Source organism: Hoplias malabaricus, chromosome 4 (assembly GCF_029633855.1).
Source record: "Hoplias malabaricus isolate fHopMal1 chromosome 4, fHopMal1.hap1, whole genome shotgun sequence".
Classification (NCBI taxonomy): Eukaryota; Metazoa; Chordata; class Actinopteri; order Characiformes; family Erythrinidae; genus Hoplias; species Hoplias malabaricus.
Genome location: NC_089803.1, coordinates 51830875 through 51848341, shown reverse-complemented (window position 1 = coordinate 51848341; position 17467 = coordinate 51830875). Strand labels below are relative to the sequence as shown.

The window sequence follows — 17467 nt, the reverse complement described above, 5'->3', positions numbered from 1 at the left end:
TTGCTTAATATTGACTTATTATTATTGCTGTTCCAGATCACTAAAAGTGGAAATGTTACCGAAAGTGCTACAAAACTAAACAACTAAAGTTACAAATTAGTTTTTTGGTAATTCAAACTCTCAAACAATGTATAAAAACTATATAAGGTATTTTTCCACCTTAAAAGACACAGAGCTTCTGAACGTAAACAAACCAGAGTAACTGTGTTTCACCATATATGTCCCCTTCAAAAACATAAAACATAAATTGCGATCGAATGTGCTTTAGCACCTTAAAGGTGAATCCCATTGATTATCCAAAATGTCTGCATAATTAAAGAAACACTAAGTAGTATGCTTATCTTAAAATGACAACTTCAAAATAATTGTAATGCTCCACTACCATGTAATAGTGAGAATAAAAGAACTTCCAAGAAACTTTTAGAGGAGGGTAGGAAAAACCATCCATTCTCCATACCACTCGATTTCAGGACAGTGCTGTAAAAGTGAATTATGGCCCTTTTCCTCTGCATGGTACCTACTCTACTTGACTACTCGGCTCTTCTAACATGTTGGTACCATCACTACAATAACTCCCTTGAAATGTAGGCAGTGATATCACAACACATTATCTTTAATGGGAGCCATGGGCATTGGAACCCACAGCAATGGCGGCTGTAATGTTAAGTGTTGTTTACTGATCATGTCTTTGTGTATAGTTTTTTGTTTTTTGGGACTGAACACAGCTTAGCTGCTCACCAGTTCAGACAGATTCCTTGTTCCTGGTTGCACTGTCCAGCTCTCACAGGATACAAAGAGCATTTGTATGTTTTCAAAAGACTATGGTGTAATTTTATGAGCTGCCATTGTGAGTCAGATAAAAACAAGTTATCACTTCTGTAGCTTTTTTTTTCACTTCTGAGAGTTTATAAACGCCTAGTTTTCACTGGATATCTGCATTTCACTTTTTTCTGTGCTCTGCAAGGTTTCTAAGCCTTTAGTCCCTACTCTGCTCATACTAAGAAAGTATCCAGGTCCAGGTAGTAAGTACCAAATTTGACTAATGGAAAAGCAAAAAAAACAGAGTAGAGCCTAGTCGAGTTAAGTAGGTACCAGTTTCAAAAATCCCAGTTTTTTTAAATGGTGAAAAATGTTAAATTAATTCACAGTAGTTTAAGATGAACTGCTCGATTATAAAGACATAGTTTCATAATAGTTCAGAGATAATTTTTAGGACTTAAATGACATTTTCGAAAATTTGACTTTTTTTTAAAAAACTTTTGCATATATATATATATACTGATTACATATGAGACACATGCATATTCACTAGCCATTTTGTACACTAGTGCCCTAGTACACTAGTTTTCAAAAGTGCGTCAGGTTTATGGATTATGCAGAGACTTAATAATTGGTGAATTCCCCTTTAATGCTGGCAGAGAACAGGGGGAGTGTGCCCTGCCAGTGATACAGTTAGATAAACAGTGCCTTAGGATGTAAGACACTGATGTGCAAACATTAAACATTTAAAGTTGCCGTGCACTTGTCAACTCCTGCCCAACACAAACAGTCGCCCAATCCAAGATGCTATCTCCATCTCTCAGCATGGCTGTCCCAGTGCTACTGCTCCTGGGCACGTGTCTGAGATAAGAGCATGTGACCTGTGCTTGACGTGATTATACCATGTGTACTTTTCTGCTCAAATGGACTATCCTTGGTTTAGAACTGGTCAGATGAAGGTCTCCACACTTTGCAGATTCAAAAGCTTCATGCCTTTGCATTTCTTAATGTGAAGATGGACAGCTCTTCTCATACTTAGAGTCCACCTGAGATTTCTTGACTGCTTAATGATTTGCCAATGGTGTTTTTAATTATTATTAAATCAGAAATATTACAAGAAAAGTTTGAAAAAGAATGAGAAAGGTCATAATGATAACATGGAGTCTATTTGAAGGGGAAGCCCCAGCTAGTCATCTCACTGGTAAGGCAGAGAATGAGAAAAGTTGGCGTCCATATGAATATGTATATGTAAAGTGAGCCAGAACACTTTCTTTGCTATATTTAAGGACAATGCTCCAAATTATATAAGAAGAATTTGTCCATTTTTAACAGTGATTTCTAATATGTTTTTGAAACATTGCTGTGGCTATTAGTTTTGGTTAATAGGCCTTTCCACATTTAAAGCGATGTAAGGCTGGTCTTGAATGGAATGAGTGGCACGAGAGGAAAATAATCACTGGGCTTTATTTTTATTCCATTTTTATTTTATTCACATGTGACATCACAAGTATGGCAACAGATCTACGAAATTCTTTCTCCAGCTCTTACTGGCAGTTCATAAATTAATCATGAATGAGCCATCATGAAGTAATTACATGATTGCACTAACATGTTCAGCTGTGGCTTAAGTTGCAGAATATGTGAATGTGATCTTGAACCCAGAACCTTGCTTTCCTGCAAAACTGTATTGCCTAATTTCAATTACAATTAAGCAATACAGTTTTGTCCAATTACGGTTGCCAGTTTTGTCTTGACAGATGTCATATTGTTTATGTCACGTGCTATTTTTATGCTAAGTGTCATCTGTCAAAAAAAAAAAAGACAACAGCAATTGGAAATAATCTGTCATGACATCTCATAAAGCATATAAAATACAATATGTAGCAGTGTTACCAGAATTACTTACTGCACTACAATATGAAGCTATAAAACTGTAAGAGGTGGTTGATCCACAGGGTTTTTGAGGTTTGAATTGATTTCAGAAATTTCTAGTTTTTTTTTAAGTTACTTACAGTATGTTTCATTCAGAGTATCTGAATATAGTTCAACTGATTTGAGTAAAATTACTTGTCAGTTCATGAAGTCATATTGGTATGAACTGATATGTTTTACACAATGTTCTGGAGATCTGAGGCTAATGTCCACACAACTGTGTGGATCCTCAGCATACTGTGGCATTCATGTGCTAGCCACCTGGTGTTTATGTAGACCTCTGTGTGTATTTAGTGTGTGTGTGTGTGTGTGTTTGTGTGTGTGTGTGTGTGTGTGTGTGTGTGTGTGAGAGAGAGAGAGAGAGAGAGAGAGAAATAATGTTACAGTAGGCTTCTCCAGTACTCTTTTGCTCGTGCATGTTGTAATCCTGTGAGTCTATTTCAGGTGAGCTAAACAGATTAGCTTAACCATGACTGTCCGGCTCTAGCTCACATGGCAGTGCCTATGACCTCACTACCTACGCAACAACCTATGAAAAAGGCCACCATACTTCTTTTCTTGTTGTGGACAGAGGCAGAAAACCTTAGTGCTTGCCTGTTTTGAGGCTGAAACTCAATTCACTCAATAGCATTTATTGCACATGGTAGCTATTAGCATGTGCTTGTGTTAAAGGGTCTGAGTTGTGTTTAGATGCATTCTAATTTTGCTGAAAATCCTTGCTGAAAAGAATTGCAAAAGAAAATGTATTATTTTGCCATCTCCATTTGGATATTTCACTAGCATTCAGTAGAGACCATACCGTTGTTACTTACCGTTGCTATTATGATTTCAGACATATTCTGACTGAGTGACCATCTGAATTGCTTGTTTGTGTGTGTGTTTGCCTCTTTCTGAATGATGGGGACTTGATGAATTGGAAAACTGGCAGTGTTGTGGACAATTATGTGGGCATTTAATCCTGCTAAATCATCCCCATGAAAATACAGTGTAATAAGATTTATTCTTATGAATCTGCGTTATATTTAATGCACAAGAGAGGATCGTTCTTGATGCATTTGATCCTACTTGATGCACTTGTTGATGGAGGTGGGGGTGGGGGGTGTTTGGTTAGGAGTGTGTTTGTGTTGCCTGTGTGTGTGTGTGTGCCTAATCTGTCCTTGCTAACAGGATTTTAAAGGGAACAAAGCTGTCTTTCATCAGATTTTTTTTTTGAGTGGAATGTTTTTCTTCTTTTTCATGTTTATTTTTAATCTTCATATTTGTTTCATACAGAGATGAGAAGATTACACTCCCATTCTCTTTCTTTTTTCTCCACCTTTCAGCTCTTCAGAGTCAACACCTCGCCTTTCCTTTGAGGATTTCACTTATTAATGTGACTGCAATGCCTCACGTTGCCTCCTCTTTCTGTCTTTGTTTATATTTCTAATTACAAACAGATACTATGAGAGATAAGAATGGTCATATTCCAGGAACTGTACATGGTCTTCTAAGTGCATTATTTATATCAAAATTGATTTCTCTCTCTATTTTTACTGGTTTAGAAGCTGTGTGTTTTGAGACGCTCCCTTGACTGAGAAGAGCATGTGCTTGCGGAAGGCTGAGCAGCCTAATGGCCTTTTTAGATGCTTTCCAGAGCCTCGCCCCTTTGTTGAGGGAGCGTGTGCGAAATGCATGCCTTCACTACCACCACTCCAGTCATAATGGTACTGGAGCATCACTCCTCCATGGCGACAGTGCATAGCAACACTGCCATGTCCCCCACAGAGGGCAATTATGAAGCGCTATTCAGACAGCCATTACATAACAGGAGAGAGCACATCAGAGCTGAGAGCTGTGCTGTGTCAGTCTCTCTCAGGTTAACGGCCTTTACCCCTCCCACTACTGTACCACATATACAGTATACCATATGTCCAGGTTTGTAAGCAAGCTTTAAAACTAAGCAGCTGCTCATTTTTACCACCAAAATGTGTCAAACAATATTTATAAACATTTCATTTTTTTACCTGTAAACACTTTATGATTATAAGAAGCAAATAGCTTTTCATACACTGAATTAACCACTATATACTCAATATAGTCTCCCACATGGGGGCAGCCATGTTTAAAACTGGTTTAGTTCAGAATTTCTGAAACATGCAGGCCATGATGATCAGCTGTGATCAGTGAGCTCATAAAATCTCAATAGAAAAATAGCCACAGATGAGCTTAAGGTCACCATGCTAAGTGCCAAATGTCAATAAGAGGTGTATAAAGCTCCCTCAGCACTGTGCTGCAGAATTTAAATCCTCTTAGGTTTAAGGAATATAGAGCCAAATAATAACAGTAGTATGTAATGGAATGATAAAAGAAAAAACAATTTTAAAATATTTAAAAAGAAACCTTAATATGAAAGTGAAAAATGCATCTGAGACAGGTACATTTTTGTTAGAACAGTTTTTTAAAAAAGCTCAGATATTAGTAATGGAATTTTATATGCTTGTATGAATGTCTATTAAACATAAAACCCATTAGTTCTTATACATTAAAATTAAAGGGGAATAGGAGGGAGGGATCATTATTTCTGAGGATGAATGGATATGGAAATGTCAGAGGAAGTATACCAGTTCAAAAACTTCAATGTGAAGAACTTGGCTGAAAGAATATGATAACTTACTTTATTAATCCCTTTAATATACCTCAAAAAAGGCTGAAAAAAAAGATAAAAATTTAATGAATTTACTGTTGGTGGCTGGTAAGAAAACTCCTACTAAGGAGTGGCTTTTAAAAAATGTCCAACTCTACAATTTTTAAATTTTTTTCTATACATATGTACAAACCTCATTTCCAATGTTAAAAAAACTCAATGCAATGACGTGGACAACATAAAAAAAACATATTTGCAATTGAAAAAATGTAAAGAAAATTCTAAAATGGTGAAAATGTGACATTTTATTGTTTTTTAAAAAACAAATGCTCATTTGAATTTTATCAGTGGCTAGTTTCTGGCCACATGATTTTGGGATATTTTTGGATGGGACATGGTGATATTGCAGTGTTTAAAATCACAGCAACAGTGTTCCTGATTTGCTTGTAGTGTGAAACATAGATTGACATTCATCTGCTGTGTTGGTAAAGTGTCAGTGTGGTTCTAAAAATGGCCCACTATCAAGATCATATCTGGTCAGCTGTGCTCTATTTGTCCTCGTGCTGTCCCATTCTACTGATCAACATTGTGAAGGGCAGCTGATAGATTGTAAAGAAGTCAATAGGCTATAGTTTGTGACTGAATGTAGACAAAATGCACCTACATGGAATATCCCACAAGACCTGCCATTTTGGGATATGCTTGAACAAAACCTTATGACATTGAAATTTGGTCAGTATAAAAATTCATAGTTTATGTTTTCAATATGTCAAATTCAAGAAATGACTTTTTATTCTTGACAGATGGCAGTGATAAGCAATGTTTTTCACTTCACCTTTCAGTGGTTTTAATATGGTTATGGGTGTACAGTAGGTTTTTTAAAAAAAAATTAAACCCACAAGAAAGACAGTCTTGCTCCTTTGACTACTTAATCCACTTAAGTGAACCATCACTAGAGGATGAAACAGGGGCTGTTGTTTCCATGTATTGAAGTGTTGAAGGTTTCATAGGAGCCCCACCAAGAACTGGACCAGGATTTAGATCCCTCTCCCTGGGAGTGTTTTTTTTTTTTCCAGTTGGCCATCTGCTCTTTACTTTGACTCATGAGTGAGCCAACTGATGTGTTACCAGTCCCCCCAGTTCCTTTACACCACCCACCAATACATACCAGATCCACGCACACATGATGCTTCACAATTTTTTTGTTCTTATATAGGCCTGTACTACACATATTTATCTAATTTTAAAGTGTGAACCAGAAAATGTACTGAACTGCCTAAATTTGCATTAACATGGGACTTACTGTGAATGTCTAAAGCAAGTCCAGTGAACAGAAATGTGATAACATGCCCAGCTAACCATGTTAAACAATGTCAACCAGTGCATCTGCTTCTCAATGTTGTAATATTAATGTAGAGACTGAAACATCATATATAATACTTCACTTAATATTTGTGTGTTCCAGTTATTAGCCTGGATGCTGCCTTCCCTTTCAGCACAAAGCTGAACCAGGCTCATTTCTAGTCAAACATAGTAGACCTGTTTATTTTATCTTGTAATTTGAGTCAGACACATTTGAAAACTGTTGAGGTGCAGCTCAGTGACTTGCAGGGACTCTTTGCAGGTCTCTTAGTGTTTGCATCAATGAAAACAGCACAGGCAACAGTGAGAAAATAAATGCAAACTCAGAAAGTTAAATTGGAAAAAAAGTACAATTGGACCGGATTCATATGCCTCCAGAGCAATTCATCACACCTAGACTTTCTTTCCTCTCTTTCTCTAGCTGTGTCACTTTGTGTTCTTAATACTAATTCTAGTGTTTATGTATTAATGTTACAAGTGTCAAAGTGGAATATACTATAAAATCCAGAGTGCATATTTAGAACCAGTCCATATTTGAGTACGATAATGGGACAATCTCATGGGAAAAATAAAGGGAGGAGCTTCATAGGTCTTGAAAATAATGACTCTGTCCCAAATAGTGCCCTACTCCTTACATAGTGCACTTAACAAGTTATAAAACTAATACTACTACACACAGACAGGGCACTAAAACTTAGACAGATGTGAAGCTTATATCAAATAAAAATGATTTTATAATCTTATGTACAATGTGCTATTTTAGTGGAGAATCTGTTAATTTATGACGTACACTGTGCACAACGCAGTGTAGAGGGATATATTTATGTTTCAAACATAGAAAATATGGCGGCTAGCATTGCCTGTACATATCCTGTTAATAAAAAGGTAGTATGTTAATATTTTGTGTACTATACTGGTGAACTAGTAGATTACTTTATAGTATTAGTGCGTAGTACACAATTGGGAAGCTGCCTCTCTCTCTCTCTCTCTGTTTGGCCTTTAGTAGTGGATAATTTTAGTCTATTACCTTCAAGCTTTGCATTACACACACAGACTCCCCTACATGAAGGGGATTCAAAGGAATAGGCAACAAATCTTGAAAAGTTGGTAAGTGTGCAGTTTGGATAATACCTAATTAGCATAAGCTAAGAATAAGTTGAAGTTTGAATAAGGTATAAATTAGTCTTTATAACTTTTGACAACTGGATTAGCTGTTATGCTAATTGCATGCAGTACTGATTAAAGGAAAGAGGCAAAAACAACTCGAAAAAGGCTGATTAGTCACTGGATTGGATGTGCTCAGTAGCATAATAGCTAATCCATTTGAAACAGTTTTAAAAGTATATGATCGTAACTAGCCCCCTCCAGGGTGTATTCCCGCCCTGCGCCCAATGATTCCAGGTAGGCTCAGGACCCACCGCGATCCTGAATTGGATAAGGGTTACAGATAATGAATGAATGAATGAATGAATGATCGTAACTACAATTTGTTTAAACTTAAGATTTATTGAATGTCATGCTTTGCTCTGGCCATTAGCCTGAAGGTTCTCTATAATGAAAGGATCATTCTTTGAAGCCACATCACACTTGATGCTGCTGTGAGCTGTTGGAGGACCGCACTACAAATGGTTGGATCTGACCTTAGCAAGTTTGGGGTCACAATTCAGTCAGCGGCGAGTCGAATCATGACTAAGTGGCTGACTTAGGTCCCCTATGTAGTTAGTGTTTAATATGGTTGTGTATAGATATTGTATATAGGTTTTTTGTATAAATGTTTTGTCTTCTTTTCTGTTTAATCCATTTCATTGTCATGGTTTTACAAAAATAGAATAAGGTGTATAGCATTTTGTGTGTTTGTATGTGTGTGATGTATAATTGTAACATTCTAATTTAGTGTAACATTTTTTCTTTTAATATATAAAACCTTGTTTGTCTGAACATCTTTAGTCAATGCCTGAAGGACTTGTGCTACATTTAAACATTTTCCTGCTCTACACCCAACCTAGAAAGTCAGGAAGGATTTTTGTTAAAGGCATGTATAATGTGTGCAAATAAGTTTTAAATCATATTTTGTAATGTATAATTGCAATTCAAATGTCAAACATTCTCCCACTCTTTTGTCATTTTATGGTGACTGTTGTGTATGTGAAAAATGACGATTGTGTAGTTTATAAATGACAACTGAGAAGAATGTATTCATATGCATTCATTATGAATAATGAGTTCCATTAAGGAAAAGGGGTTGCAAAATTAAGTGCATCAATTTAATCTGTTTGTGGGGATAATATTTTATCCAAATGTGTTTTGGATAAGACAATTTAAAATGGTGATTTCGACATTAGCCATGGTGAACGCAGCAGTAGAAAAATGCTTTATATATGTTTGTTTTTTTATTTATTGATTTTAATAAAATGATAGTAAAATGTCTGTTTTAATACTAATTAACCATTACCATAAAATGACAAAAGAAATGCTGAATTTTGAATTACAATTTTACACCACACAAAAATGCTAAAAAAATAATTTATACTACTAATACAATTGTATTTATTGTCCATGTGCACTATTGTCTGCTACTACTTTGTTTTACACATTCTAGGAGATGGTGCGATCTTTCGTTGCTCATTTAACACCTGTGTAGGAAGGAATGACAATAAATTTAATTTTGAATTGTATAGTCTATATTTGCAGAATTGTATGGTTCTAACCAATAACACTGTGAGCATTTCAAACTGCAATGTCCCCCATTTTCTGTTGGTTATAATTCATGACATCTAGTAATGCCAAGATTGTCACAATTCAGGGACCTTGTTTTAGTCTTTGCAGGAGTATATCATGTTGCATACACCTTATATGAACCAGTTTGTCTACTTAAAGTAAGTTCATTTTCTTGCACACAACACAAAAGATATTTCTGAGACAGAGCTCTATGTTGTCGCCCACTTTCTTATCCTCTCTGGCCCATCCACCTCCTGCTTGCTGGGCAGAGTCTTTCCGTTCTTGGGTCACTTACAGTTCTTCTTGGCTTCCTTCTGAGCTGTTTATATAACCCAGCTCTTCTTTCACTCCAAACTTGTAAACCAACCAAGACTGATGTGTTCTGTTACAGTTAGGGCAATCTCTCAATTCTACTGTGAATCTGTCTTTATATTACTTGTCTCCTGTGCCATTATGGTTTGATTATATGGGGAAAAAACTTATATTACTACAAACAAACCCTGGAACCAGTGTACAGTATACGTCCAAATTTTGTAGACACACCCTCATAATTTGTAAGCCCAGGGACATTTGAACTCAGTAAATTCAGACATTTAGTTTTGCAAATGGAGCTTGTATAATGTCATGGCTCGGCAGGGGAGATGAGGAGGCAGACGTAAATGCAAGGAACACTTTATAACAGAACCAGAACTAAACTAAAACAAAACAGATATGAAGCAGGAGCAAAAACACTAACTATATTAATTTGAACAAAACTAAACAGGAGCAGATAGCAACAGACAGCCGTGAACTGGGGTAGACATACAGAAACACACATCTATGCACACAAGAACAGATAAGGGGGCACTGAAACAAAAGGACTATATATACACAGAGCATGGACAAGAAACACCTGGGTAAGATAACGAGAGGGCAGGACTACAAAGGAGACACATGTGGAGACACTGACAAGAGGCCAGAGCTAAGGCAGGACTAGGGCAGAGACAAGAACAACAACAAACAGAGCCATGTGCTACATGAGCACATGGTGGGGAAAACAGACTCAGGACAGTACAGGACAGGGCGTGACTTATAATCTCCATTGAAAAGCATGAAATGAGGTTCTTTGGAGCAGGTGCACATGAGCCTATGGCTCAATTGCAAGTGTGGGCTAGGGCAATATACAAAACCACTGGGATTATTTGGATTGGAGTTTCACACTGACTCCAGGGCTCTGTTGTTGTGTTTGATCCTTGCATTGGTTCACTCTCTGTGAATAGTTAGTAGGTGTGTTCTCACACTGTCTGTGTGGGTTTCCTCCAGGTGCTCGGGTTTCCAGTCCAAACACACACGTTTGTAGGCCATTTGCCGGGGTAAAATTGTCTACAGGTGAGTGTACGAGTAACTGGGTGAATGTGTGATGCCCTGTGATGGACTGGCAACCTATCGAGAGTTCTGCTGCCTTGTTACCAATGATTCCAGTTTGGCTTCAGACAAACACTGACCCATATCAAGATTAAGCATTCACAGAAGATTAAATGGATTGAATGCACTTGGTTTGTGATACAGAACTAATCGTCCATCTATAATCATAATCATTCACATTCATATAGGTGCTAAAAAATCCTCACAATAATGTAGCCAAGGCTTTAAGTAGAGCAAATAAGTGGAAAATCTTTTGGTTAATACCCAGTATTTCAGGACGAATGTAGGATGAGCAGGTGTGGGCTCCAACAATTGGCAATATAATGTATGCCCATATTTTGTAGATGTATTCTGTCTGTTTTTCTGTCTCTCTGCCATTCTGCTAGACAGCCAGCTCTCTTTCTTTTTCTTTCTTTCTTGATCTTCTCAATCACCAGTCATTCTGCTCTGTCTATCTGAATCTCAGCTCTGTTCCCATAGCTACAGTTCAGTTTCTCCATCTGGCTGTTTGGCTACTTTATGTAATGTGTAAACACGTGTGTGTGTGCGCCTTTCTGTGCAATCTCTAGCACCATGGATATCTGTCCATCTGTCTGTTTGATCATATTCTCTCAGTGTCTTTGTCCTCCGTTTACCTTTAAACCCTTAGCTGTATATTCTACCTTTCTACCTATGTCTGTAAACAACACAAAAATGAGTGTAAAACAGCATGACGGAATGCAGTTGAATACATGTATATTATGTCATTTTGAAGTAGAGCTAGGGCTGGGCAATCTGGCCAATATCTATATTGTGATGCATTTCTTAATTGCAATCGATAAAATATAATTTTGATATTTATATGATATTATACCAGCATCAGTATTAATTTTTGTATATGTAATACATTTTTAATATCTGCATCATAGTTTCCATTATGCATATGCATGTATAAACATGCTTTTATTGTACATATTTTTTATATATACTGCATACTGTATGCAAATCTGTCATCTTCCTGCTGTATCATGTGTTCCTTGGTGTATCCATGCTTTTGCCTGACAGCCATAGACGAAAATAGCCAGAGTGACAAAAGAGCAAGAGAGGCAGGGCCAAGCATGACTGCAGGGCATTGTAGAAGATTGGGCCTCTTTGTGTTGCTGGCCTTTTATTTGTGTGTGAATATGAAGGGATGAGTGAGTCAGTTTTCTCCCTGTGTGTATGTGTATTTGGCTCTAAAGCCTCTCTCTCTGGGACAGCCTCCTATCCACTGTCATCTTCACTCTCTGATGTTTTGAAAGCAGCCACCTTTTTATTTAGACATGTGTTTTAGATGTATGTTTTAGAGAGAGACAGAGAGAGAGAGAGAGAAAATAATTATAATCATACACAAGATAAGATAAGATAAGAGCTTCACATAGGGCCCACCACGCTCTCTTCCTACCTGCAGCCACCAAAATTCATGTTGAATTCTACACCTCAACACTAAGGTTCATTCATTCATTATCGGTAAGCGCTTATCCAGTCCAGGGTCACGGTGGGTCCAGAGCCTACCAGGAATCATTGGGCGCAAGGCAGGAATACACCCTGGAGGCGGTGCCAGTCCTTTACAGGGCAACACAAACACATTCACTCACGGACACTTTTGGGTCAAAAATCCACCTACCAACGTGTGAACACACCAACTCCTCACAGACAGTCACCCAGAGCGGGACTTGAACCCACAACCTCCAGGTCCCTGGAGCTGTGTGACAGCGACACTACCTGCTGTGCCACCGTGCCGCCCCAACACTAAGGTTTCTGTGTCCATTTATGATCCAATGAGCAACCGGCAACCCTTAACAACTACAGTTACTCATTGAGCCCATCACATGAGCACCCACAGGTACCCAGCTCTTCACAGGGGTCATCAGGCAGGCACCTCCTCTTGTTGGTGTTTAAATGAACTAAGCTCACAACACCTCCAGAAAGCTCAACAGTAAAGTCTGGTGTCCCAGACCCTCCCCCCTCCAAGCCAGGTTTACAATCCTACCTTACCTTTACCATCAATAACCATAAATCCACACTGGCTACTCTGGTGGTTAAGGCTGTACTTGGCCCCACTGGCACCGTTAATGCATGCTCAGCACCACCAGTTACTTTACATGCTACATCACCAACAATCCCAATAGCATCTCTACAGTGCATTTCCCCAAGTAATCTGTGCTCTCCTTATCCACAACCACTGACTAGACCTTTCAGCTATTTCTGATAACTCCTTCACAGCTGCCCTTAGTTTCCGGCCCCTGTTGCCAAACTGCACAAGCAGGGATGTGGCAGACTTGGCTACAAATCCCCTAACACCTATTTCCACTGGCCATACATGTGCCTGCCACCCATGTTCCCTCACCTCAGCCACCAAGTCTGCGTACTTCAGCTTCTTCCTTTCGAATGCTTCATCTACTGTATCCTCAAATGGAACTGTTAACTTTATTTTCAGAGTAGAGCATCACATCTAACCTCAGTATAGTTAACACAGTGCACTCTGGGACCTGCAGCTTTTTTCCTACGTCCACCAGCAATTACCAACCTCATGCTTCACCCCATCTACCAATATTTGTAGCCTGCGAACTTTCTTGCAAATATTCCCCCTCACGCACAAAGCTAATTATTTTATTAATACAGCTACTCATCAATGCATTAACCTCTAGCCGTTTGCCTCTAACCCTTAGCACCTGATTATGTCTACGTGTATACCGACCCTGTAACAAACTCATTTTACAAGCTGATAGAATAAGAGAAATAGGGTGTATAAGAGATGGCGGCCTATTCATTCATCAGATTTCTGATTCAGACCACATTTAGTTATTTTTTTAACTGAAGTATAGTGGAATTTAACTGAGAAAATATTATTGTATTGTAGGTTGCAGCCTCACTCTTCTATGTCACATAACTCATGATTTTATGTCAATATCCAGCCAAAAAAATGAAGGTTAGGTGAATTGACTTCTCTAATAACTATCCTGGTGGGTAAGTGAATGAATGGCTGTATGCGTGTGAGTGAATGTGTGAGCCCAGATATGGATTGGCGCTCTAACCTGGGTGAAACATTAGTGCCCGATGCAGTCCTCCAGGTGGACGTTTGTTCCTGGTTGAGAGTATGCTGTGCGCGTTTGGCTGCCGATTCTCACCAGTGTGTGTGTGGACTGAATGTTGTGTTGATTGTAAAGCATCCTTGGGTTTCTAGAAAGGTGCTTTAAAAGTGTAACGTTAGTATCTGGTTTTGGGTTTACACAATTTTTTAACAATTGTGATAACATGCCCAGCTAACCATGTTAAACAATGTTAACCAGTGCATCTGCTTCTCAATGTAGTAATATTAATGTAGAGGCTGAAACATCATATATAATACTTCACTTAATATTTGTGTTCCAGTTATTAGCCTGGATGCTGCCTTCCCTTTCAGCACAAAGCTGAACCAGGCTCATTTTTAGTCATACATAGTAGTCTTGTTTATTTTATCTTGTAATTTGAGTCAGACACATTTGAGAACTGTTAAGGTGCATCTCAGTGACTCACAGGGTCTCTCTGTAGGTCTCTTAGTGTTTGCATCAATGAACACAGCACAGGCAACAGTGAGAAAACATACGCAGGTTCAAAAAGGTAAATTGTGTTATGATGAAGTTAAATTGGGAAAAAAAAACGATTGAACTATATTTCTGAATCGATTTGAACAACTCATTCAAATAAGCTCATTCATGAGTCAGACATCTCTAAATGGAATAAAATGGTGTTCTTACCAAACTGTCCAGTTTTCTACCTTATTAACAAACATTCCATTCTGTGCTTTTAAATGTTTTTGAGGCAGTAATTTCAACCACTTTTGCCTCCAATCCAGAGTTTCTGTAAGCGTAGAGGATTGTCTCTCTCAGGGGTGCACACACACACACACACACCAGGAAGTCTCAGTGATGCCAAACATGTTATAACGGGAAGTTGCTTCATAAAGACCTACTGCAGTTTGATAATAAGGACTGGAGGGAGGCAACGGATGTGAGAAGTCTAGAGAAAAGAGAGATGCAGTGGGAGAGGGGAAGAGGTGATATTAAAGTTGGAAGAAAAACAGAAGGGTAGTGTGTGTATATTGGCAGTGTGTAGCCAGCTACTCTACATCTGTAGTAATGAATCAAACCTATAACATTTTTATACTTGATACATACAATATTTGTATACTTCATACTAACATTTGTGTAACCACTTAAAGGCGATATTCAAGATCTAATTTTAAAAAAGGAATTTTTTATAAAATTCTGAGAATGTTTCCTCACCATTTGCTAGCTCTCCAGTTTGCAGAGTGAGGATATTGCTCTATGCCTGCTCCAGAGATGGCGAATATTGACTTATGTTTGATGTTTTGGATTAATTAAAGTGGAAAATATCTCCAAATTCGGGAAAAGGCTAACTGCATTAACAAAAATGCTACAGAAGTCGAGTTACGAATAAGCTTCTGTGTTAATTCAAACAGTGAATAAATATATACACACACACACAAGTTAAACTTCAGCCCCTTACAAACAACACTATACAATTCATTATTTTTTTTACATCAAACCTACCATTCCACTGAAAGAACTGGAGCTTCTGAACGTCAACAAACCAGAGAGACCAACATTACAATAGTAGATATCCCCTTTAATAAAGTACCAATATATTTAATCATAATAATATTAATATGTAATTGTCTAATTAAATTATTTGCACATTAATATTAATTTAGCCCCACACTTGAATGTCTTCACCTCTGTGTTATACAGCAGCCTGACTGCAGTCTAGGTGAGAGAGTTGACTTTTAGTTTGAAATTGTTAAAAGTTGTGGAACATCTAGTAAACTACAGTATCTAAGTGAATATACGATATTGTTCTATACTATACAGTATCTGAATGTGTTGTACAGTTTTTATGGATTGTATATATCTAAAAAAAAAAACACTTGTTGATGTTAAACAACTTCAGAAGTGACATATTAATAACAAGACTAATGCTAATTAATATTATTCCATTAATGCCTATTAACCAGTGCAAAATTACAAGAAGACAAACTGGCCTCTCACATCTATTCACCATTTTTCTTGCTCACCCAACCCCAACCACATGGGGGAAGCATCTGGCTCATATCAATTAATCTGTCTGTGTCTGTCTGTCTGACTGTTTGAATTTTCCTGGCTGTGTGTGTCTGAGTCACTCACATCAGTACAGCACACACTAATACATCACCACAACGTCAGTGTCACTGCAGCGCTAAGACTGATCCACCACCCAAATTATGGTGGTGCTCTGTGGTGGTCCTGTGGCTGTCCTGACCACTAAGTTACAGAATGAATTGATAGAATAAAGTTTGCAGAGCAACAGATGGACTAGTTTTAGATTGCAGTAATTGTAGAAATACAAATTGCATCAGTTTGGTCAGTGGAGCTGATTCATTGGACAATGATGTAGAAACAAGGATGTGGTGTTAATGTTATGATCAATTATGTTTCATATTATATATTTGCATACATTATATTATTTTTAGACCCCTTTATCAGACTGGGTGATCTTTCTGATGTGTTCTTCAGTGAATTGCAGCAGAAGGGTGTGTTGAACAGAAGCCACACTGCCAGAGCTGTGGATAAATTTAGCTCCATTTCCCACATTTATTGCCAGACTTCACACGCGCTCATAGACACACACATGCACACGTTTTTTCTTTCAACAGGATGCTCTCTCAGGGACTAAAAACACTCACCCCATCAGTCCCATCAAACAGCTCTCCAAACACTCTAAGTAAGCACATACCAATGTTTCATGGAGCTACAGTCTGTATGTCTCGAAGACCTACTGTTCTCTGGGATTCAATCAATGCTAAAGCAAATTCCCATTCACAGGAAGAAAATGTGTGTTCCTCCTTGTCCTTGATTTTAGTTTTTATGCAGCATTATGCAGAAATATTAAGTCATATTCAAGCTTTCCATCCTCAGCCATAATATGTTTACTGTAAAGGGCTGATTTCCAAAAGAATTTGCTTTTATTTAAAAAAAAAAAAAAAAACATTTCCATTTCTTACAGGTCTTTTTAGCTTCCCCTTTCCCTGCAGCATTTCTTCTGTAATCAAAGACATTATTTGACCTTAGTCAGCTTAAGCTGTCCTCAGAGAGAGAGAGAGAGAGAAAGAGAGAGAGAGAGAGGTTATCTTTGTTCTCTTCTGCCTGCTAATGATAAATATGATATTTTTCCTTCAGTTATTCATGCTTTGATTGCATCCTTCAGGTTCCCCTGTGATTGGAAGGCACTGAATTTTAGGAGGATCTTTGAATGATATTAGGCCGTAAGGAAAGCAGTTTTTTTTTTTTTGAAAAAGTGGCAAATCTAACTTGCTTTATGTCTCAGAATACTTTGGATTTAATAGAATAGGATTTAAACCAGAATGCAACCAATTGTTGAGATGTGTACAAAAATCCAAAGTAATTTCTGCTCCATTTAAGGTGGAATAGAAAGTGCTGTAGGTGCTAGAATGTGGCATCTTTTCACCTGGAACTGACCATTGAGTAGACTATAGAACACAGAACTGAATAGAACTTTTGCACCATTTAAAGGAAAACTAGGTAAGATTTGTTTTTTGCGCTCATGAGTCTCCCCCTGGTGTAATTCATTTTTACAGCACTCAGAATGTTA

The 17467-nt window shown here is 37.8% G+C and overlaps 1 protein-coding gene across 1 annotated transcript in view; it reads left to right on the top strand.

Annotated features, from left to right (window-relative positions):
* pcloa (piccolo presynaptic cytomatrix protein a) overlaps positions 1 to 17467 on the top strand; it is an 82095-nt gene that overhangs the window by 9376 nt on the left and 55252 nt on the right. The window lies entirely within an intron of this gene.